This window comes from Martes martes (genome assembly GCF_963455335.1).
Source record: "Martes martes genome assembly, chromosome: 2".
In the NCBI taxonomy this organism is placed as follows: Eukaryota; Metazoa; Chordata; class Mammalia; order Carnivora; family Mustelidae; genus Martes; species Martes martes.
In genome coordinates, this window is record NC_137889.1 from 31,487,461 (window position 1) to 31,511,077 (window position 23,617).

The following is a 23,617-nucleotide window of genomic DNA, read 5'->3' on the forward strand; positions in this document are numbered from 1 at the left end:
TCCAGAATAAGGAAAATACTACCTTGAAAAGGAAGAGAGGAGAGCTGGACCACACCCATCCTTTATCATATGCCGTAAGGCTTTTTCTTTGTAATAAGCATATTCCAGGCATCACTGATCTCAAGGTGCAAATAAGGAGCCTGGGAGTGATTCACACACAGCTCAGCTGAGAGGTAGGACCCAAAACCAGGCTTCTGTTACTGCTGAGCCTACCTTCCCTCTGCCAACAGGGTACCCTCCCCAAGGTCACTAAATGGGCTTGTGAGATCTAGCAGAAAGGGTCCAGGAAGTCTCAAACTGGGCATTTTTTATTTCCTTGCCTCTCCAATAAAAAATCATTAAGTCCTTCAGCTTCAGTTTTTAATATTAATGTCATAAGATTTTTTTTTAACGAGCACTAGGAGAAATGAGTTAATGTAAAATAGTCTTCAGAAACTAATAAATATATATGTTTAATTCCAAGAAAAATAGGAAAAGTTTTACCTCTCTTTAAGCATCTTCTAGACCTTTTTTTAAAATGCCAAGAAAGGGAAAATGGCAGTGCTGAAAGCCAGAAACCTAATAGAAAGAATCTGCCCCTTTAATTACCCAAGCTGAATGGAATATAAAAGCACACAGTGAATGATGAGAAATCTTCTTTTTCCTCTGGGGGAAAGAAATCTATCTTATGTTAGTAACAAGAGCACAAAGCGTTTTTAACTCTTTGTGTAAGGCATTTACAAGTATACCTAGATCAACAGGTAAAGAATCACTTCCCTCTACAAATTTAAATACAATGTTAGCATTGTACCCTTAAAAATCTAATTTATGCAACTCAATTTATTGATTATGAATTAAAATGTGTGTGGTAGAGGAAGAAACTTGAGGAATCATATACATGAAAATCCATATAGCAATGAATACACAACATCTAGTTGAATTCTCATTTGTTTATGAATTTTGTAATTATAATTACTTTTCATGGAAGGTAATTACCAGAATACTATAACAAAGACCAGCTGAATATTGCACCAGTATTAGAAATAAATTTATAGAAAGTAGAAAAGAAATAGTTATATATTGCATATATCTGGTTTTAATGTATAATGTGTATGTGTGTATACTGCTTATGTATCTACACATATATATAATGTATAATGTGTATGTGTGAATGTATGTTTATTATGTATACACACGCATTATACACTAAATACACACACATTATACACACGTATTTACTTGTAACTTACAAGTAACTTCTTGTGACTTGTAAGTTACGAGATACTTTTGTATCAGGGGTTGGCAAACCACACCCAAGGGCCACATCCTGCCCCTTTTTGTAAATAAAGTTTTATTGGAACACAGCCACACTCATTTGTTGATATATTATCTGTAGCTGCTTTCATGCACACACAATGCAGAGCTGAGTACTTGTAATAGAGGCAGTCTGGCCTGCAAAGCCTAAACTTTCTACAATTTAGCCCTTTACAGAAGAAGTTTGCCAATCATTGATCTATGCATGACCTATAACTACTGATCAGTTTTTGTGGGATTTAGTTTCATTAAGGATCTTTCCTGAACGCATTGCAGCAACAGATTGTATAAGTCGCTGAACTGGTAAATTCATATGCTTGAATAAACTCTGTGATTATGTTTCTGTTCAGCATGATAAAAGTGAAAAATCATTTTATATATATCGAGTTATATAATGTGGTATGTAAGAAAACATGGACATATATAGGCACAAGTTCCTATGAACTTTCACAGAAGATTAAAAGTTGCTCCTTATCAGCTCTGAGGCCTTTGTAGGCCTCAGTTTCCCCGTTGGTAAAACGATGATAATAATAGGCATATTATTGCATACTGGCATCATATTGCCATAAAGATGAAAGGAAATGAGTGCTTGGCAGAGCGCCCAGCACAGACTAAGCACTTAATAAGTGTAAGTTACTAATATTTTTATTACTGTTGTAGCTATTATCAGGAATCTTTGCCCACAAGCAAGCACCTCTATCCATCTCTGAGACGTGGTATGTAATCTTTTATTGAGGGAGGACTTCATGTCATTATCTGAAAATGTTAGCTTTGCCATCTAGACAACAAGTTTGTAAAGCCTTAATGTACCAACAGTCTGGACTCCAGATTCTTGTCAGAGCTTAATCTGGGAGAGCTCCTATTCAACTCATGTGAAAAGAAAACTCCGAATGATTGGAATATGCTAAGGGCAGTATAAGGAAAATGCTATTCATCCATTCTTACAGGCTTTCTTGAGTTTTGTTGGTTTTTTTTTTTTTTAAAGATTTTATTTATTTATTTGACAGACAGAGATCACAAGGAGGCAGAGAGGCAGGCAGAGAGAGAGGAGGAAGCAGGCTCCCTGCTGAGCAGAGAGCCCGATGCGGGGCTCGATCCCAGGACCCTGGGATCATGACCTGAGCCGGAGGCAGAGGCTTTAACCCACTGAGCCACCCAGGCACCCCTCCTTGAGTTTATTTTATACGAAGTTCACTGGTAAAGAGAACACATAATCTAGGATGTATTGCTTCACTTCGCACCAATTTATCGGGTGCCAGGGAACACCTTTGAGGCATCGCAAACACTAGCCTGGCCTTATAAAAATTACTCTAGATTGTCTAGGGGCTTGGGACATCCAATGACATTTGAGGTCTACATCTTTCCTGTACCTCTTTCTTTGATCAGCTCAACCTGGTTTTTGAATTATCGATGCCGGGTAATAGTTTCTTGTCTCTAGCTCTGGTTTCTCTCTCTTGAATGGCTTTTATCTTCTCTTATATATTCCATCATTGCAGTGTTCAACTCTGTTTTTACTTAATTACAGAGAATTAATAAGATAAATTTGCCGTTTCTTCAGCAAACTTTCACCTCGGTTGGTACCACGTGAGATATAGTAAAATACTCTGACTGAATTAAAATCTAACATGACATCCTAAGTTTTATATAGGATCATGATAAGAAATACATTCATGGGGCACCTGGCTGACTAGGTCGGTAGAGCTTGCAACTCTTGATCTTGGGGTTATGAGGTTGAACCCCATGTTGGGTATAGAGATTACTTAAAAATAAATAAAATATTTTTTTAAATAGAGAGAGATAAGTGTGTTCATGAAGTAAGATTTGCATCTTCTAGGAAATTTTCTTTTGAAGGACTCATTTGTTATTAATCAGGAACTCTAACATGAGGACCTATATTAAGTTGTTCTGTACAGAATTCAGTGTCAGACATTGTCTCTTCTAAATGAAATATATGTTTTTTTTCAGGCTGTGAAAGGCAATATACCTTTTCTTATCTAACTGTCTATCTAGGGACTGGCTATCTAGAAGCTCTGACTAAATATGACATGTGAGGATAACTATTGCATTATCCAAGTTTCTATGAGAATTTTTATTCCATTTTCTGTGAAGCCACACATCTCTTTTGGGAACTTAAGAGCAACATGAAAACAACCCCCCAAATATATTTTTTTATTGTGAGATTTTTCTGATTTTTTGTTCTTATGATTTATAGATAAGTTGGATATAGTACTTGCATACCATATGTGCTGAGTAAATAAGCACTACTTTACGTTACAATGATGCCCCCTACATATGTTTGAAAAAAGAGAGTCCCTTTGTGAAAATGCATGGAGAGAAAATCAGATGCTTTTAAATCTGCGTATTGTTACAGATATCCACTGATATAGTATATCAGTATTTTAGCTTAATAAAGATACAGAACAACAGTCTGCCTGTAAATAGTGATTGTTATATAAGGTAGGACGCTAGATCTTGGAAAGTACAAAAGATGACATAAATAATACTTGCTTAAAGGAAATCACCATTATTTTCCATGGCTTCACACAAAAATTCAATATTCTCCCTCTAAGTTCTAAGAGTCGACCGGGTCCATGAGGGTGGTGTCACTTAGGGGCCTCCCACCCCACCGCAGTTAGATAGTCATGAAGCCAGAGTCATCTGGAGGCTTTCTCACTCATGTGTGGTGCCTGCGTGGGACGTCAGGGTATCTGCTTGGGCATGTCTTTCTCACCCTCACAGCTTCTCTCCATACAGCCTTTCAGCATGGGTTCCTTCATGGCACGGCAGCCTCACAGTCATTGAACTTCTCACCATGGCAACTGGCTTCCCCTAACCAAGTGCACCAGGAGCTTAAAATCATTTTAGGAGATAAAATGAAACAATAGTAATATTTTAAAGAGTTATTTATTTGGAAAAGAGAGCATGAGAAGGGGGAGGAGCGGGAGTTGAGACGGGGAGAGAGAATCCTCAGGCCGGCTCTCCACTGAGCCGGGAGCCCAACGCCCCTGCAATCACGACCTGAGCGGGAACCAAGAATCGATCACTTAACCAACCGAGCCACCCAGGTGCTCCAACAGTAGTAATATTTTAATGAGCACCTGTTTCTATGCCAGGTGTTATGAATATCTTTTATTTTATTCTCCTAATAATCTTGCAAAATGAGTATTATTTCTATTTTAAAGACGCAGAAACTGAGATTCAGAATTGTTACCTAACTGGGTCGGTCCACATTGCTGCAAGGTAGGCTCTCCAGGTTGTCTGATCTAGTTGTTTTGTCCAATTTAAATCCAAGCTCTTCTCTCCCTAGAACCCATATCCTTTCTCCTATGCTGAACCAGTACTCATAAAACCATGAAAAATTAAATGGCACTACAAGAGACAAATAACAGCTCAATACACAAGGCACATGAATCCGGTATGATTAATCGCTAAATTAAAATACAGATAACAAGTACACTAGGAGTACAGCACGGGAGAATTCCCTATGAAATAGTATTTCTGAGGAGCTTTCTTAGAATAAGTGATCTAAGTGCCACAAAGTTTTGTTCACAAACTGAAGATAATTCAACAAGGTATACATTGTCTTTTTCCCTCACATAGATATTAAAATTCCAGAACTGTAAAAGGCAGAGCAGATACCATTTTCTCCAAGTGGCTTGGATAATAACTCTTGGTCATCTAGATAGTTTTGCTGATTTCCTTTTTACCCTATTAAATTATATGGCCATTATTATTTAAGCCTAAAAGAGCGTCCGATCCGCTGATGAAAGCAGGAGGAAAAGACTAGTTCATTAGAAGAGGCAGTTGTACTTTTCTTTATGGGGAGAATGACGATCACAACGCTACATCGCAAGAGTATTTTCTCTCCTCGTCGCAGAGAGAGTGCAGAGAGCGAGCGAGGATTTGTACGACTCTAAAATGCTCTTCAAACTCTGCTTTGTGCCTATTGGATGTGTTAGTAGCAAGTTTAGAGCTTCAGCTTCTGCTGACTCGCTTCCTACCGCACCCCGCCCGCCTCGTGAGAGCTCCAACCAGGGTGGGTGCCAGCAAATACAGACTCCATACCAAGGGAGAGAAATGACGCATGCTCAGAGGAGACCTGCCGCCGATTCATCTTCCTGCTGATAAAATTGCCCAAATCAAGTAAAGGGAGCCTATGACAAATTAGGCAGTGCAGCCCTTTGATGGGTCTGCAAGCTGGAGTTACAGAATTCGCTGTGGCCAGAGCAGGAGCTGAGGGGAATAAGATTGTCCAGGGCAAGCCTGGACAAGTGGTGTCCAGACCTTTTTTTTTTTTTGTCGCCTCTCATGATGCTTCCCTTTCCTGGACGTACACATTTTTAAGACTTCTGTGGTACCATCCAGAGTCTCTCGGTTTGGTAAAAAGAGTATCCCAACGATTCTGTCAAGGCATGGAAACTCTCCGGTCCTGAAGGCAGGAATGTAGGCAAGACAATCAGATCCTTCCTGGCAGCGAGGGTGGTGTTTGCCCACAATGATATTTCCTTTGCAAGTCAGCACCTCTTGCTTGCACACCTTGTACTCAAGCAATACAAACTCCCGCAGCCGGCTTCCTACCCAGCTCAGGCTCTGGGGCTTGTCCACGTCCCTTGCCATCATTCTTCACGTGCCTTAGCTACAAGTTTCAGCTCAGGTGTTTTCCCCTCCAGGAAACTGTCCAAAGCCCCATTCCACGCCATGCGCACTTCTATCACATCCCTGAACTAGTCTGTCAGAGGCGTCCATGTAATATATCTGGTTCCGTCAGCTCGCTGAGAATAAAGATCATTTCTTCTCACATCCTTGCACCTCCGTGCCCAGCTCCAGGCCTGACTGGTAGTTTGAGCTCAGTTGCATTTGTTGCACAGAAGAATGGGATGAAACAGGAACTTGATGAGGCTAACAAGGGAGCTGGGCATCCCAGATGCCACCGGCGTCTTCCACAACTCTCGGAAAAGGAGTGCTTGTGCAGGAATTTTCTCCAGATTAACTCCACGCTGCCTCCCAGAAACTCAACTCCATTTATTTTTTTCACTTTTTTAAGATCCAAAACTGCTACTGAAAACAGAATGGGGAGGTTCTAACAAGTCATTGAATCCGTCCCACTTCCCTTAGGAGCGTGGGAAGACCCAAGAGGAAAGAGGTAGAAACCGATGCCACCAGAAGGTTGCCACAGGTGTCAGGGCTGGAGTGGGGGGTTTCTGATGATCGCCAGAGAAGCCCTGAATCCAGCAAGCAGACAGAATGGAGTGATACCACACGAAAAGGGTGTGCTCTCCTGGCACAGGAGAAAAGACAGCAAGCCAAAGAGCTTAAGCATAAATGGAAAGGAATTCAAGTTAATTTCCTAGAAGAACTGACACTATTTGAGACTTGTTTGGATGTGCCAGATTTTAAACAGCCATGGGCTGAATAGATAGTGAGTGCTGGCTGCCTAGCTGTGCCTTCCAGAGATCAGCTGCGTACTCTGGTCTGCACCACAGCAGATCAGACGTGAGAAAGCGTGGGATGATGGCTGCCCCTGTGAAGGGTCCCAGAGCCTATCAGCAGATCACCAGTTTATTTAAGGCAAGAGGAAACCAAGTAAGTATCAGGGCCCTCCTAAGGCTCTCTGATGAGCTTGGAAGGCAAGGCAAAGGGACTCAGCAGAACGTCCTCCAAAATCAGCGAACCATCATTTCCATCTCCTTGGGGAGTAGGAGATGGTACCCACATGAAAGGACAGGAGGGCATTTCCTTCAGTGTCGTGCTGTGAAGCTGGTGGGAGCTTAGTCCCAGCCTCACTTGTTCCAATGCTCTTTGAATTAGATCTTCTGCAAAAATGCCACTTTTGCAGGAGATGGTTCTAAGGTTTCTTGTTGGGCTGCAAGAAAAAGAGCCAAAGAACTGCTTCATCCTGCTCAGCCTTCCTCATCAGTGAATGGGATTCATGACCCCAGAGGGACAGAGATTTTTGGCTTCTCCCGGGGCAAGTCCTGTCCCCAGAGCAAGGCCCGTGGCTTGCCCTGAGCTGTTGAGAGGTGCTCCTGGACAGAGGAGAACAATGAATTGAGGTTCCCGACTGCATATGGAATGTTTCCTATTAGCTCACTCTCCTTTGCTGTAAATCAACTTAGTCTCCATTACAATAGATGGCAATCGTGCATTACTTGTCAGCAACATGCCGCATTAATAAGGCTCTTTCAGACTGCCTCGCAAATACCGATTGTGATGTCTGTGGAGAAATAGAACGGCTTTTAAAAAGAATATGAGCAATAGCTCTGTAATAGGGCCAGATCCACTATTGAAACAGGAGGGTTTCTGAATTTTCTTACATCATGACAAGAAATTTATTGCGGAGAGCATGGTGAAAATTCATTATTTAATTGGAAACTATTTATGAAATTGAGCTCCTATTAATTCAGCAACAAAAATATAGCCTCCAAAATGTTCAAAGCCTGCTGAAACCACAAATTATCTGGTGGACTCTGGAACCAGCTGGAAGGATGGGATTCAAAGCTTGCCTCTGCAGCTTACCGTAACCCAAGGGACAGTTGGGCTACTTAGACCCCCTCCTTACCTTGTCTAATGGAAGTCATAACAAGACATCTATACAGGCTTGTGGATTAAACAGGATAACGTCTGTGATGTGCTGTAACCATGCCTGCGACACAATGGTCTGATCGATGTCATTTATTATTATCTTATGACCAATGTTTTCAGTTTCTAACACTGGGAGACCAGCGGTGCCATTTAATTCAAGAAACCCGTAGGATGTCTGCTCCTTATTTCTTGCCCTTCCCTTCATGCCAATATAGATTTGAATTTCCAGCAAATATTCCAGGGGGATTGAATTCTGAGCTTCCCAAAGGGAGAAATAAAGAGACCAAAGTCAGCTTGTCCCCACTGGGTTGGCATCTGACAAAGATTTGAAGTGGCTGTGAGGCATCACGGCGAATGGCTGAAAATCACATTGTCAGCCTGAAACGCATCAAAGCTATTTGCTGGCCTGAACCACCCCAGGGAGAATCTCCAGTCGGCTTCGTCCATGCACAATCACTTTTGGCCCTGGCAGGATGGAAACTAACTTACCATCCCATATGGCACCTAGTTTGTAGTAAGCACTTCACGAGAAAGAAATCATGACAGTCATAACCCCTCTTCACCCACAAACAATACCCAGCTAGGGACATCTGGTACCATTATCCCCACTGCCACAAATTCTGATATTACCTGCTGCCGCAGAAAACCTGATGAAGCTCTTCCCTTTGTAGCTAATAAGGAGGGTATCTTGCCTATGCTATGAAATTAAGGAAGTCCGCCAGCGGCATCAAGCATGCCTACCCCCCGCCCTCTGTGGCTGTCTTGTCAGCATATGAAGAGCGCTGATACAGCCTCTTTAAGTTATTTTTCTTGTGCTTAATTCCACTTCACCCGCCAGAATCTTCCTCCTTGTACCTGTGCATAACCCAGATTCAGCGCCAGTCTTATATTTCCTATTGGCTTAGGTGATGAATGTGCGCCCTCCTACCAGAAAGGTCTCTGCCAACTTGGGGAGGAAGTTCCAGCTAGATCCAGACCCGCGATAAGTCTCTCCTTGCTCGATGACCGCATCGAGCCACTGTGGGTGCACAGGTCATGTGAGTCTGGAATAATTCAGCTTCTTAGTGACCAGGGGTATCCAGTGTTCCTGGGACAGTTGTTTATAAGAAATAGGAAATCACTTTCAGTTTCTTCGTTGATTTCAGGTTGTGCTACATTATAGGCTCTTTCTACCCAGAAGGAAGTGAGTTAATGACAGAAGGAGGCAGTTTTCCAAACTCCAGTATTGGACAAACGTCAGCCCATATGGTAGCAGGTCTCAATATTCTGGCTGACTAGGAGGAAATAGAATTTGCATGCCTAATGACTTCAAAGCGATGAGTAGGTCAAAGCCCAGTGAAATGTCTTCAGTCAGGGCAAACACCATCCACAACGTAAGTGATGAGTGAGAAATCCCTGCTTCCTCTCGCTTAGGCACTGGTGTCTTTTGGTAGCACTTGGGTTGGTGTCTGCATTTTCATACATGCTCTTCCTCATTTACTCATCATCTTGCGTAAAAGATTGGGTTAGGGCACCTGGGTGGCTCAGTTGGTTAAGTGCCTGCCTTCGGCTCAGGTGTCCCGGGATCGAGTCCCACATCAGGCTCCCTGCTCGGGAGGAATTCTGCTTCTTCCGCTGATCTCTCTTTCCCTCTCATTCTCTCTCTCTCTCAAATAAATAAATAAATAAAATCTTAAAAAAAAAAAAAGATTGGGCTAATGATGAGCTATTCTGAATCACAAAATCAGCTAGAAAAACTTGGAATTTAGTTTTTTTGTTTGTCACTGAAAATTGTTAGCATTCATGAGCCCAATTCCACAAAAAATCTGTTTGATACATAGATAATATATTATTTGATATATATATTCCAAAGTGGCCCCAAAACAAATGTTCTAAATACCTGAAAATAAAAACTGAGGCTTAGGTCAGTAGTCTTACTGTTGACTTGTAAGAGATTGAGTTTCATACTCTGTTTTCTGTTACCTGTGATCAGGTGAGCCCTTCCACCCAACCCTCAAATTACCTGTCCTCTGTAATCCTCCTTTGTCATCTCCAAAACAAGGGAAATAATTGTCCTCTCTCATAGAGTTGTCATAATGATTAAATGAGCTAATCCACCAATGACATTTAATATTGTGCCTACAACACAGACTACCCACGGTGATGATGTGAAAATTCCTATTTCACTTTGCATTTTAATAAACATTTCCATGTATATGAGCATGTGGGATTTTCTTCCCCATTTCACTCCTTTTGTTCCTTATTACTAAAAGGAGGGGACCATTTGAAAGACAGCCAATAGCAGCAAGAGAAAATTTTCATTGCCTTGTAAAATGCTCCGCACTTAAGGAGGTGAGTATCCAAGGCAGGAGATGAGAATTTCTGGAGACTAGTTTGTTTTAAGTGAGGATCCTAGGAACAGCAGTAGAAAAGGAGGGTGGTTGTCTCAACTAGGCAGGGGGTACACAGAGCTGCCTTTTTGGGAGGTGAACTTGTCACTGATTGAATGGAGACCCAAGAGAAAGGAAGACGATAGTTATATCACTGCCTGAGCACAGCATCTGTTCCTAATTGGCTACCAGTAAAAGCAGAGTCTTTGGGTGATGGAACAATGTAAATACTTCTCAGATATTGAGGACACAAAGGCAGGGTTACATAAGTTTTCCACCAATGTTTCAACTGATGGCCAGCTTCGTCCTCTGAGGGAGGAAGCAGCATTATCCATGTTAACAGTGTGGACAGTAATTCCTTCTTAACCTTCTTGGGAGTCACGCTCATTTTTTTTTTAAAAGATTTTATTTATTTATTTGACAGATAGAGATCACAAGTAGATGGAGAGGCAGGCAGAGAGAGAGAAGAGGAAGCAGGCTCCCTGCTGAGCAGAGAGGCCTATGTGGGGCTCGATCCCAGGACCCTGGGAACATGACCTGAGCTGAAGGCAGAGGCTTTAACCCACTGAGCCACCAAGGCGCCCCTCATTTTTTTATCATGATAAAAAATACAACAGGAGATCTGTCCTCCACAAATCAAAAGCAATACTGTAAGTATTGTTAACTATAAGGGAAATGATATACAGATTTATCTAGACCTTTTTCGTCTTACATAACTGAAACTTTATACATAAGGAACAACAACTTCCGGTTTCACTCTCCCTCAACCCCTTGGCAACCATCATTCTACTGCCTGTTTCTAGGAGTTTGACTACATTAGATACCTCGTAGAAATGCAGTATTTATACCTCACTGGCTTATTTCACTTCACATAATGCCCTTAAGGTTCATCTATATTGTTGCATGTGGCAGGATTTCCTTCTTTTTTAAGGCTGAATAATATTCTATTGCACTTACACATGACACAGGGAGAGAGCTCTGGTATCTCTTCCTACACTGATAAGCCTTATCAGGCAAGGTTCCCTTGCTTATGACCTCACTTAACCTTTATTACTTCCTTATAAACCTTATTTCCAAATACAGTCACATTGAGGTTAGGGCTTCCACATAAGAATTTTAGGGGAGAGAAACATTCCATCCATAATGTGCACCATTCTGCCTATGGGGGTAGGTAGTAAGAGAGAAACATTTGGGCTTCTTGTACCAACATATCACAGGCTGTACATTCTTTATGTTATTTAAACTCTGAGAGGTATTCTTGGGTAATTTTTGCAAGCTTAGATGGTTGATTTCCTATTAAAAAAAAAAAGGGAAGAAAACTCATGCTAGGTTAGTGGTGCAGTCTGGATCTGCTAGAGAGGTTTTCTTCCATCTGGTCAGCATGCGGTTTCCTTAGGATGGAGCTCTTCACATGCTGTTAATCATATGTCAACATCGATACGCCATTAAGAGTTTCACTTATAAGACTTGATGGGGCAAGTGAAGTCTTGCATTTCTATTCCCACTGGACTGGCCGGCTCTCACAGTCTGGTGGTTGAGATTTTGTGCTCATGGGACTTTAATGTAATTTTTGATTATAATAAGAACAAGATGATTCAGAAGCACTGGATAGAAGCAGCTGGACCCCAATGTTTCATTCCATTACCCTTCTACCTTCACCCACCCAACTAGGCTTCAGTGGACAGAGGAAGACATTTTTCTCTTCCTCCTTTCACTTACCAATCTCAGCAGTCATTAACACTTCAAGAGATCCTTTTTGTAAGTTCAATGAGTGGCTTTCATATCCCCAGAGATGGTCTTCAGCTGATTCCTCTTCCCCAGGGTTGTTTAACTGTGTATGTTTTCGGGCGGGGGAGGCGGGTCAGTCGGCACTGCACCATTGCTTTCTCACACTTTTTTTTTAACATAGGCCATATAAATGCACTTAGTAACTTTTTTATCTTTTATTTTGCTAAGTTAATATTCCTTGTCTGAGGTCCAAATCAAAAGATATTCCACGGTTTAAATGATCTTGAAATAACAGGGTTTGAGGTGATTCCCTCCATGCAAAACAGCTTATACCACCATAACCTGTTTTCTGTTTGTTTTTCCAGTAAATTATATTTATTGACATATATATATATGTAATGTCCATATATAACGGACATACAGTGTTGTATAAGTTTAAGGTGTACAACCTAATGATTTGACACATGTATATATTACGAAATGATCACCACAGTAAGTTTAGTTAACACCCATCACCTCACATAGTTCAAATATTTTTTCTTGTGATGAAAGTTTTTAATATCTACTATCTTCGCAAATTTCAAATACACAGTACAGTATCATTATCCACAAACTCACATATATACAGTGAACTAATATTTGACAAAGAAGCTAAGAATACTCAATGGAGAAATTCTCAATGGAGAAAAGACAGTCTCTTCAGTAAATGATGCTGGAAAAATTGGGTATTCACATGCAAAAGAATGAAATTAGATTCCTATCTTGCACCATTCACAATTAACTCAAAATAGATTAAATATTTAAATGTAAGACCTGAAACCACAAAGCTCCTAGAAGAAAATAGGGGAAAAGCTCCTTGACAATGGTCTTGACAATGATTTTTTTTTAAATAGGATACCTAAAAGCAATAAAAGCAAAAATAAACAAGCAGGACTACATAATGTTTTATTAATAACATAAGGATGGCAACTAATATTTCTTTGTCCTTACTATAGGTGAGTAATACACTAAGTACTTAATATGGCTTATAACATTCAATCTCATAACAGCTCCATGAGGTAGATGCTGGGGAAGTATCCCTATTATGTAGATGAGGTAATTAAGTTAAGAGAGTTTAATGGCTTGCCGAGTGACAGACAAGAAGAGATAGTAAAATCAGGGTTTGAGCCTGGGGGGTTCAAATTTCCATCTTTACTTGTAACCACTATGTTCAGATGACAGATGACTCACTGATCAACCATCTTTCTTGTCACAGCTTTCTTCTTCCCTTACTTTATTTCCTTTCCTACATCTCAGTAGGGCTGGTGGTTGTGATTACTTGTAACATAAGGCATTCGTTTATTGAACAAATACGATAGCCCATGAGTGTGTAAAAGCGATTTCAACTGATAGAAGGGGGGGGAATAGATACACGAAGAATTATTTAGTAAAATCCTAGTTTATTTCTTTCCCCACATCTTCTGTGTTAGGTATAATCTCTCTATCCTGCTCTCTCCTATAGAGGCTCCGTAGCTTTTTGCACTTAAAAAGCCCTATTTTACACTATGCAGTGCTGTGCACAACAATGTGTAAGATGTTTTAAAGACCGTCTTGGGTAACTTTGCTGTAATGTTTGAATCTGAAATGTTTTCCCCTAAACCCACGATTTTCCATATAGGCAAGCTGCTAAATTGCCTCTCTGAGAGGCAGAAATTACTCTGCTGATTTGATTTCTTTTATTTTCTTAAGCAAGTATAAGATATTACCGATTTCTTTTTAATCCTACCACAATTGCCACGTCTCCCTTCTCACTTTTAAAACTCTAGACAGTTTTCAGTAACAAGTACCTGGAGAAATATTAATTTTGACGGAATGAGAAAAAGTTTGGGGTTCTAATGTTTTAATTGGCATCCTGAACTACTCTTTGCTAACTTTCTAGTCCAATTTCTAGCAGCAAACAAGCAATCACAGCAGCCAGGAGTCAGCATTGTCTTCTTGCTGGGCTTCCGTGTCTCCTCTGTTTGTCAAGCGGTGATGGTTAGCCTGCCTTAAAGGTCTCCCATAAGAACCAGAGGCAGATGTTTCTTGAAGACTTTTCTATGTGCTAATTAGGCAATATGAGAAGATACGGACCTTTGCGTTAAGAGAATTTGTCACAGAGGTGGCACTCCTTCGGGTAGAGACGGAGTTGGACTCTTGTTCTACGCATATCAGAGGTACTTAAAATTAGAAGCAAGCAAGTAGTTAATGACTAGCTTCTTCCCCTGAACCTGGATCATGACACAATTAAGTCAAGAGAATATCAAGTAGGGATAATTTCTCTCAGTTACAGAACAAGTAAAGTATTATAAGGATTTATGCCACTTCTTTAAATAACCGAATCCGATGATTCAAGAGCTTGAATCTGATTATGTACTTGTGACCAGAATCCCATGTTTGTACCTACTCTATGGAAAATTCAGCACCTCCTAAGAGTTTCTGCTTTGGCGACAAGTTTCTCTACAGAATTTGGTCAGATTTTGAATGTCTGTTCCCTTTCATCTTAGAATATTTTGCTTATTCACTCTCAGAGTTGGTTTATGAGCTAGGTGAATATTGGTTTTGTTCTGTGGTATCTGATTTGGGATATATTAGGACTTCAAGGTAAAGATTTCATCAAGTTTATTTGAGATACACGTTAGGAAATGAAGGTTTGTGTGCTTCTGTGAATAAAAACAGACTACTTAGAAGTTTCTGATTTAAGGGGTGCCTGGGTGGCTCAGTCGGTTAAGCATCTGTCATGATCTCAGGGCTCTGAGAAGAAGCCCCGCATCAACTCCCTGCTCAGCAGGAGTCTGCTTCTCCCTCTCCTCCCTCCTCGTGCTCTCTCTCACTATCTCTGTCTCTCTCAAATAAATAAATAAAATCTTTAAAAGTGAATTTCTGACTTAAACACATATCCGTGTGCACACACACACAAGACAACCTAAATTGATATATACAAAAATTCACCCTCACAAAAATAGTTTGGCTTTATTCAAGCTAAAATGGAAAGGCCTAGAATACGCCTCTCAAAAAAAGTGATTATTTTGGTGAAGCATGTTTTAACTGGTTTTTATATACCTGAAATGATTTTCCTATTGAGATAAATCAAAGCCCTTAACTAAGTAATGAATTGAATGTTATTGGCCATAATCTCTTACACAGAATTTTAGACTTTAGATAATATTTATGTGGATGCTCATAAGTATGAAAAAGAGGCAGAGAAGTTAATTTGTCCTTACCTGGTGTTAAGCCTTCTTGCTTATCATGGTGCAGGGCTGGCTGAACAGAGCTGAGGTGACCTGTGTGTGAGGGAGGGAGCCTCGGGTAGAGGCTGGGGTGATCAGCAGGCACAGACCTTGTGGTTACCATTTCTGTACACCTTGTGGAAAATTGTAGAATCTCTCATCACCCCACGAGCTTCTTTCATTTCTGTACCAATTCCTAAGCCTTCCATCCTGTGCTCTCCCAATCTTTTAACTCCTAGTGGCTGAACATGAAGAGACAAGTCATGAAAATGTATTCTCTGTTATCTCTTAACTCATCTGTCCCAACTCAATTAGACTGCCTGTACTATCCAGAAAAAATTTTATTTATCATCTCTTATTTCCTTTAATAGCCCACAGCAGGTGATTCTACACCCCTTTCGTAGTATTTGGATGCCCAGTATCTGTCATCTCCACATCCCTAACTCCCAAGGGGTGGCCTTTCTTCTTATTCCTTACCTATTTGAGAAATGCTAGCTCATCCAGCCTTAATTCCTGGTTCCATCTCTGTTTTACCTCATCGTTGTTTCCCATCATCTCAGGGTTCCCCTGAATGTTGCACTATGCTCTCTTTCCTCCTATCATGAAGAACAAGACATCTCTCTGTGTTACTGACACTATAGTCTACTGTGTCTCTAGAGAACGTCTTCATATTTCTTTTTCTTCACAATTCTATTTTGTGGCTTTCCATTGGCTTTTTCCCTTTTGTTTTTCTCTGTGTGCAAGTCTCCTCATGTGTAAAAATAACTAAAAGCTAACAAATAAAGAGCACCCTGGTATGTAATGGCAAGAATTTAAATCAGAATCTTCCCCTTGTCCTCTAGGAAAACACAGAAAGAAATAATGAAAAAAATAAGTGCCCACAAAAAGATGCACACACTCCGTTTAAAATGAAACAAGAATAGAGAAAGCTGCTAGGGCAGGGGCAGGGTTGTCAGGGAATTGGTGTGATATTTGGCATCAAGAGCAGCAGTGAGCTATGAATGAAATGAAAGTACCTCAATGCGGGAGTCCCCAGAACGCCCTGGCAAAAATAATTCCTAAGATAAAGGTCATATCCTAAGGTCCAAAAGCTGTCTAGGAATGTTGAGAACAGAGGTAGGGATTATCCAGGAGACTCAATGCACAGAGATGGCAAGAAAAATGGTAACAAAGCATGGACAAGAAGTGGCTGATTAAGAAAGCATTTAGTGAAATACCCCTGAAATACATCGCATGAAAACAGCCCTTGCCAGCCCAGAGCTTGGTAGCAGAAGCCCTCCTGGACCAAATTAATTTCAGAAAAGGGTGGAGGCCTATTCACAAGTCATAGAGAGAAGCACACAGAAGTGTCATGCTAGGGTGCCTGAGTGGCTCAGTGGGTTAAAGCCTCTACCTTCAGCTCAGGTCATGATCCCAGGCTCCTGGGATCGAGCCCCACATCAGGCTCACTGCTCAGCAGGAAGCCTGCTTCCTCCTCTCTCTCTGCCTCCTTGTGATCTCTGTCTGTCAAATAAATAAATCTTTAAAAAAAAAAGAAGTGTCATGCTGCAGTAAACAGCCTGTTCCTCTGGCAGCAGAAGACAGACGCTTGAGTTGTGTGGCCTTTTCCTTGCCCCGCACTTTCCCAGTCCCTCCCTGCGAATAGCTGATCCGGAAAATTTTAACCCAGTTGACCTTGAGTCATAAAAGAACAGTGGCACAGAACCCATTCAAAACTACTATTAAAAATGTGTAAAGGAACAGTAAAACTTTCCAACAGGAGAACAGTCACCGGAAAAATATTGTCAAGTTGTAGCTGAAGATTTAGCCAAAGATCCCACCATTAAAATGAGTTATGAAGCAATCACAGCAAGAGGGAGGACCACAAAGCAGGAAAACAAGAGCATGTGGGAAATGGCCACGCAATGCAGACAAATGAAACAAGAGCTGACAACACTCAGAGAAGGAAGAGACAGAAGACAAAAGGATAGCACAAATGAAGATTGTTGAAAAGAGCACAGAAGAGTTATTGTGGCTATCAGTAGCCCCAAGGGGACAGTAGAAATGATAAAAGAAAAGAAATAAAATGGATGAACTCTTTCTAAGAAGTGTAAAGGAGAAAGGCAAAGGTGCAAGAAACATATTCATATTTGGAATCCTTAAAATCCAACAACAAAAGCAATAGAATGAAACAAATGTTTTAAAATGTAATTCAAGAAACTTTTCTAAAAGTAGAGAAAGTCAGCCTACATTGTGTTCCAGAAAATACGGACAAGAATAGTCAACTCTATGATGAATGCTAGTAAAGTTACTGAATGTCAAGAATAATAAAAGAATCTTCCAGATGTAAAACAAAACAAAACAAAAGTCCTAAAGGAAAAAACTTCTCTATAATCAAGGTAACATCAGACGTGTCTTTCTACCACAACATCCAACACCAGAAGATGAAAGACAGTGAAGTTGCACTTAAAAAAAATACAAAAGGCACATAGATTATGAGTCAAAATTTTATATCTAGCTAAGCTATCCTTTAAGCATATAAGATATTAAAAGCCATATATGATAGCTATAGGCAGTTTAAAATGGAAAAATTCCAAGAATACTTTTTCTACAAGCTCTACTTGAAGAAATGATTCAAGAATTTCACTCAGTGAAGAGATAACTGCAGAAAAGTTTAGCAACAGGCTGCGGGATAAACTATGAATATGTTTTGCTACAACGACAATTAAGACAAGTGTGGGGGTAAGGGTAACAGCATCATATGGAAATACAAGATGGCTTGGTAACATACAAAGAAAACAGCTTTCAAAAAGAAGAAGAGAAGAATATAGACCTAGAAAAGAGGAACCACTAAAACAAAACTGAAGCCTTTATTTTAGGTCTTAGAACTGCAATTCAAGAGCACAGATTTGGGTAGCATCCCAAAAGACTTTATTATCGGGGCACCTGGGTGACTGAGTCAGTTAGGCAACAGACTCTTGGTTTCGGCTCGGGTCGTGTTTGCGGGGTCCTGGGATTGAGCCCTGCGTCAGGCTCCACATTCAGCACACAATCTGCTTTAGAGTCTCCCTCCCTCCCCTTCTGTTCCTCCCATCTCTACTCTCTCTAAAATAAATAATTTTTTTAAAGCCTTTATTAGCAAATGGCAGAAGTGTTAGGAAACATACACAAATTGGTTTCCAAAAATTATGACCAGAAGATCCAATGACATTTTATCATTTATTGGTTTTCTGTGTACATTATGACAGTAACTAGGAAAACAGGTTTTTCAGTATCAAACTTTTATCAAGAATGTGGGTGTAATGCTTTGTGTTCAGTCATCTGCCCTTGCCCAGCTCAGTAGTTCAAGGTGGTTTTGGTTTCAAAAGGCTAGATAAAGTTTTAGTCCCCTCAAATAGAGACTGCAATGTTCAGGGAGTTTACAGAGATTCACAAGTTAGAGGGTGCCTGTAAAATAAATTTGCTAATGCCTCATTGTTGGTAGCCGAGAGGCAAGAGGTAGCACTGAAAACTGGCAAGTCAAATAACAGAAATATAAGCAGGTTTACAAATTACATGGTGAACACGAAGGGAAAGTACTTTGAGGGAGGAGGATATAGAAAAGAGAGAAAGAGAAAGGAAGGTGGATGGAGAGTACATGAAGGGCATCAACTGATTTTTCTAATGCTCATGGAAAGGAAATTAATAGTTATGATTATAATGGTAATCACCTGAAAATGCAAACTTTTTAAATATCAGAGGATGTACAATTTTTAAAAAGCGAATAGTAAACACAGTGGAGCCTACTCTTGGGAAAAATGAGCTAACTGGAGCCTAACTGACTTGGGGGAAGGGAAATACCCAACATGAAGCCACTCCAGCCATCCCCCACTACCCAGGGGAAGAGAAGACACCCTGAGAAACACTTGGAAGGCATGGGCTCACTAAAAGTCTGAGCCCTGGGACACCTGGGTGGCTCAGTTGGTTGAACATCGGACTCTTGATTTTGGCTCAGGTCATGACCTCAGGGTTGTGAGATGGAGCCTGGGTATGCTCTGCGCTGGGCATGGAGGCTGCTTAAGATTCTCTCTCTCCCTCTTCCTCTGCCCCTCCACCCCCTAAAAAAAAGATTGAGCCCTGACTACAGCATTACTGAATGCTCCCCCTTCCCCCACCCTTCACTACTACATCACTAAGAGCCCACTGACAGCAGTAAACACAATGGATAACATATATTCATACCAGCTTGTATTTGCATAAAGAAAAATTAAGAAAGAGATTCAAGAATATGATTCACGTAGTGGCCTATTAAAGGCCAACTGGCAAAACCAGTAAATGGAGACTCATCTTGACATTACACTTTTCTCTTGGTTTGATTTTTTTTTTTAAGATTTTATTTATTTGACAGAGAGAGAGAGAGAGATCACAAGTAGGCAGAGAGGCAGGCAGAGAGAGGGGGAAGCAGGCTCCCCACTGAGCAGCGAGCCCGATGAGGGGCTCAATCCCAGGATCCTGAGACCATGACCCGAGCCAAAGGCAGAAGCTTAACCCACTGAGCTGCCCAGGTGCACTGGTTTTTGTTTTTGTTTTTTTTAACCAAAATGAATATATTACCTGTAAAAATGTAATTTTTATTCAAAATAAAAATTTAAAATAAAATGTTTAGAAATAAGAGAAATTACATTCCAATAGTAAAATTTCATCAGAAAACTGTCCTTTGATTCTGTTGTCCCTTCACATTACCACCTGACTTCCTTTTAATATATATGCAGACTTCTTAAAAGTGTAATACACATTATTGTAATAAAAGCTTGAGTAAATTATATCAACTTTCTCCACTTTCTCACCCTTTTCTACTTATCACATAAATATTTGCAGTTAACTTCCCAAGGTCACCAATGATCTCATGTGGACAAAGCTATAAAAAATTATCATCATTAATATACCTACTTTCACTTAACTGTTCTGTATAATGTTGTCACTAAGTCAAATGTCACTAAGTCAAATGTTGGTGAATTGAGAATATTAGGGAAGCTCACTATTTAAGGGAAATCAAAAAAGACTCTTTTTTTAAGCAAATGATATTTATCTCTTAATTTATTTGTCTCTTATGTTGCAGGTTTTGATAGTTTCAATTTTGTTAAAGTAATGTTAGATGAAATGATTCTGATTTTTTGAAATGAGAATTTAATAAGAGTATTACTTTTTGATTCTGTTATTTAAAAAAAGGTTTGTGTATTTCTAAATTTACACAGGGCTTCACAAAATGTCCACACCCCCATTCCCGGGCACCAACTCACACATTAAAATCTGACCGCCCAATTCCACATTACATAGCGCCTACTCACAGAAGCTCCTTAAACACCTATCCCAGGGCCTCTTCTTAGATCCTCTCCCCCCACACCCCCACCGGTTCTGAGAATGTTTATTATTGTAGCAATAAATTCATCCATAAGTACTTGCTTCCTCTAGTTAATGCCACCTCCATTTTCCAGACTTGATGTGAAGAAAAAAGAATCTGAAATTGCATTTTGTCTGAAGTAATAAGGGATCACTAATTTTCCTGAAACAACTGAAAGAAAATGTGTTTTAAAAATAACAAAGAACATATAACCTGCAAAATGGTCTTTGTTTTCCTCTCGATGCCAAAGCTTACTTCATTATGCTAATTCCAGAGGGCCAGCAAGAGAAAACTGACTGAAATTGAAGAGTAATCCATAGTGAAATTGACTAATCTTGCTTCACTTATTACTGACTCTGTTAAATGCAAAAGTAGTACATTAAATTGAAAATAACAAAGGAGCAAACAGTATTTCTAAATTGCTAATACATTGGAAAGCCAACGTCTTCCAGCACAAGGTATGCATGTAGCATAAGGCACATGTGTCAAATGGGAATTTTGCAGCCTGTTCTTACAAAAAAACAAAACAAAACAAAACAAAAACCTGTGTGAAACTCTATCAGAATTCAAAGGCCAGGGCACCTGGGTGGCTCAGTGGGTTAAGCCTCTGCCTTCGGCTCAGGTCATGATCTCGGGGTCCTGGGATAGAGCCCTGAATCGGGTTCTCTGCTCAGCGGGGAGCCTGCTTCCCTTCCTCTCTCTGCCTGCCTCTCTGCCTGCTTGTGATCTCTGTCTGTCAAATAAATAAAATCTTAAAAAAAAAAAAAAATAAGTGCAATCCTTTAAAAAAAGAAAAAAAGAGTTCAAAAGCCATAATCTTTAACCCAGGCAAGTCAAAGACACATTTTTATCTGGCAAAACCAAGCACAAACAAAGAAGAACATTTAAATGGCAATTAAGAATTTCCTTAGGAAAAGCCATAAAACAATACAAATGTTCACTAGGATTTCCTAGTGTAAAGGATTTCCCTTTTCACAGATACCTCACATCTACACATTCCCTGCTCTCATCACAGAGGAGCCTCTGGACTGACAAGTTGTCTTCTTAAATATGGTCTCAGTTCCAATTAAAACAGCATCCTCAGAAACATAGAAAAGTATGTATGGTTTGCTATGATTCAGCTAAGGGAGAAAGGGAATACAATGTGTGTGTGTGCATAAATATGTGTGTGTGTGTGTACATATACACGTGATATGTACGTTTGCTTACATTGTTAAGAACACCTATGGGGGGGTAGGGTAAAGGGAACAACAACTCAAGTCAAACTTCTTTGACTGTAGTTTGTTTTCTAAATTAGAATTTGAAATCACGTACATGCATTATATAATTATAAAACAAAATGTAAATTTAAAAAATGATCCTAGAAATAAAAAATAAAATGAAATAAATAATAACTGTGTAATTCAATTTTTGGCATGGCCAGTCAGAAAGGAAATATTTCAAGGGACTCTAAAACAGAATAATTTGGCTGCATGTCCACAGTGGAATAGATCCCAAGGGAAACAAATTACAAAAGAAAAAATGTAGCTGTTTTCAGTAATCATATTATTGGTGGTAATGTTGTATTATTGCTATGAGACTGTTGTGTCTATGAGATAAACGAAATGAGTAATTACATTGATGTTACTGAGAACTAAGATTTGGGGCATGGGATAAGTAAAATCCTGATACTAAGTAAAATCTCTTTAGTCTTGATTTTTAAATGGAAATATCAGTATAAATTCACAATGCATTTTGGGTCTTTTAAATGTATGTTTTCCAGTTTTGTTCTCTAGGAAGACCTAAAAATAATGAATAATACCCCTTTTGCCCAGTCATTGTGTTGATATGCCATCACCAACTGGGAAGAACCAGGAGTCTTTGAAGACATAGGTGTTACCAGGAAAAAAAATGTGTCTTCTCAGAATAATCAAAGACAGGGTACCTGGGAAAGCATTAGGATTATGGAAGAAACAGGATGAGCATTTCTACACCAGAAAGCAGGGGAGTTACCTGACACAACTACACTGTGCCAAAAGAACTTAGGAACCAACTTAAACAGGTTCTCACTGATCAAAGATGAGACAATTTGAACATCAATTAAGGTAATGACCACAGCAGCTTGAAAAATATTAAACTATTTAAATCCATAAGTTCATAATTATACCTAAAAAGTCAGTCATCACCTTTGGAAAATATTAAGTCTCACTATTTTGAAAGCTCATAAATGGAAGAAAATAACCAAGCATTAAACCTTTGACGACGATACCTTAGGGCAACCAAAGAGTTGATGAAGACAGATTTCTCTTTATAGAAGTATTCACAGTAATGATTGAAGAAAGAATGATGGAATATTACCCTTCTATAACCTCCAATGAACTAATTCATCTAATTAGTGATTTTCAATAACTACTACTATCATAACAACAGAGAAAACTGGAAATTAGGTACCCCTTATGGGAAGGACACCCCACCACCTATATAAAGTATTCTGGAAAAAAACAATCTAACTTAAATATGATGATTACCAGGGTGCATGAGAGACAGAGAACAGAGCATGTTAACATTATATATATGACCTCCATAACATAACAACCTCCATAACAGTCTGCAATGAATTCTACAGGAAAAATGACTGAATTCTATATCAGGAAGAAAAAAAAATGCAAGAAAAAAGAAAGATGGAGAAGACACTTAAAGGATATGCTAGTCACAGTGCATGGAACTTGTTTGGATCCCAGTTCTATAAGCAAAGAGTAGAATTTGTGACAAGTGAGTGATTTATCTAATGCTGACTGCACCACAGGAACATTCCCTGTCTGTTCCAGATGTCAGAGGCAATGATTCTTGGGCCTGCCAGACTCTTCCTGCATCTCTCTGATGACATTTTCTGGCCTCAGAATCAGGCCAAAAGTCCCAGGACATAACTCTCAACCAGTGAGATGTGACAGAGGATAAATACCCAGTCTCCTTGACCTTCTGTGGGATGATTCTGACATGTGCCCCACACCAGGTCTCCAAGGGTCTCCAAGGGGATTGGATCCCACTTGCCCACAACA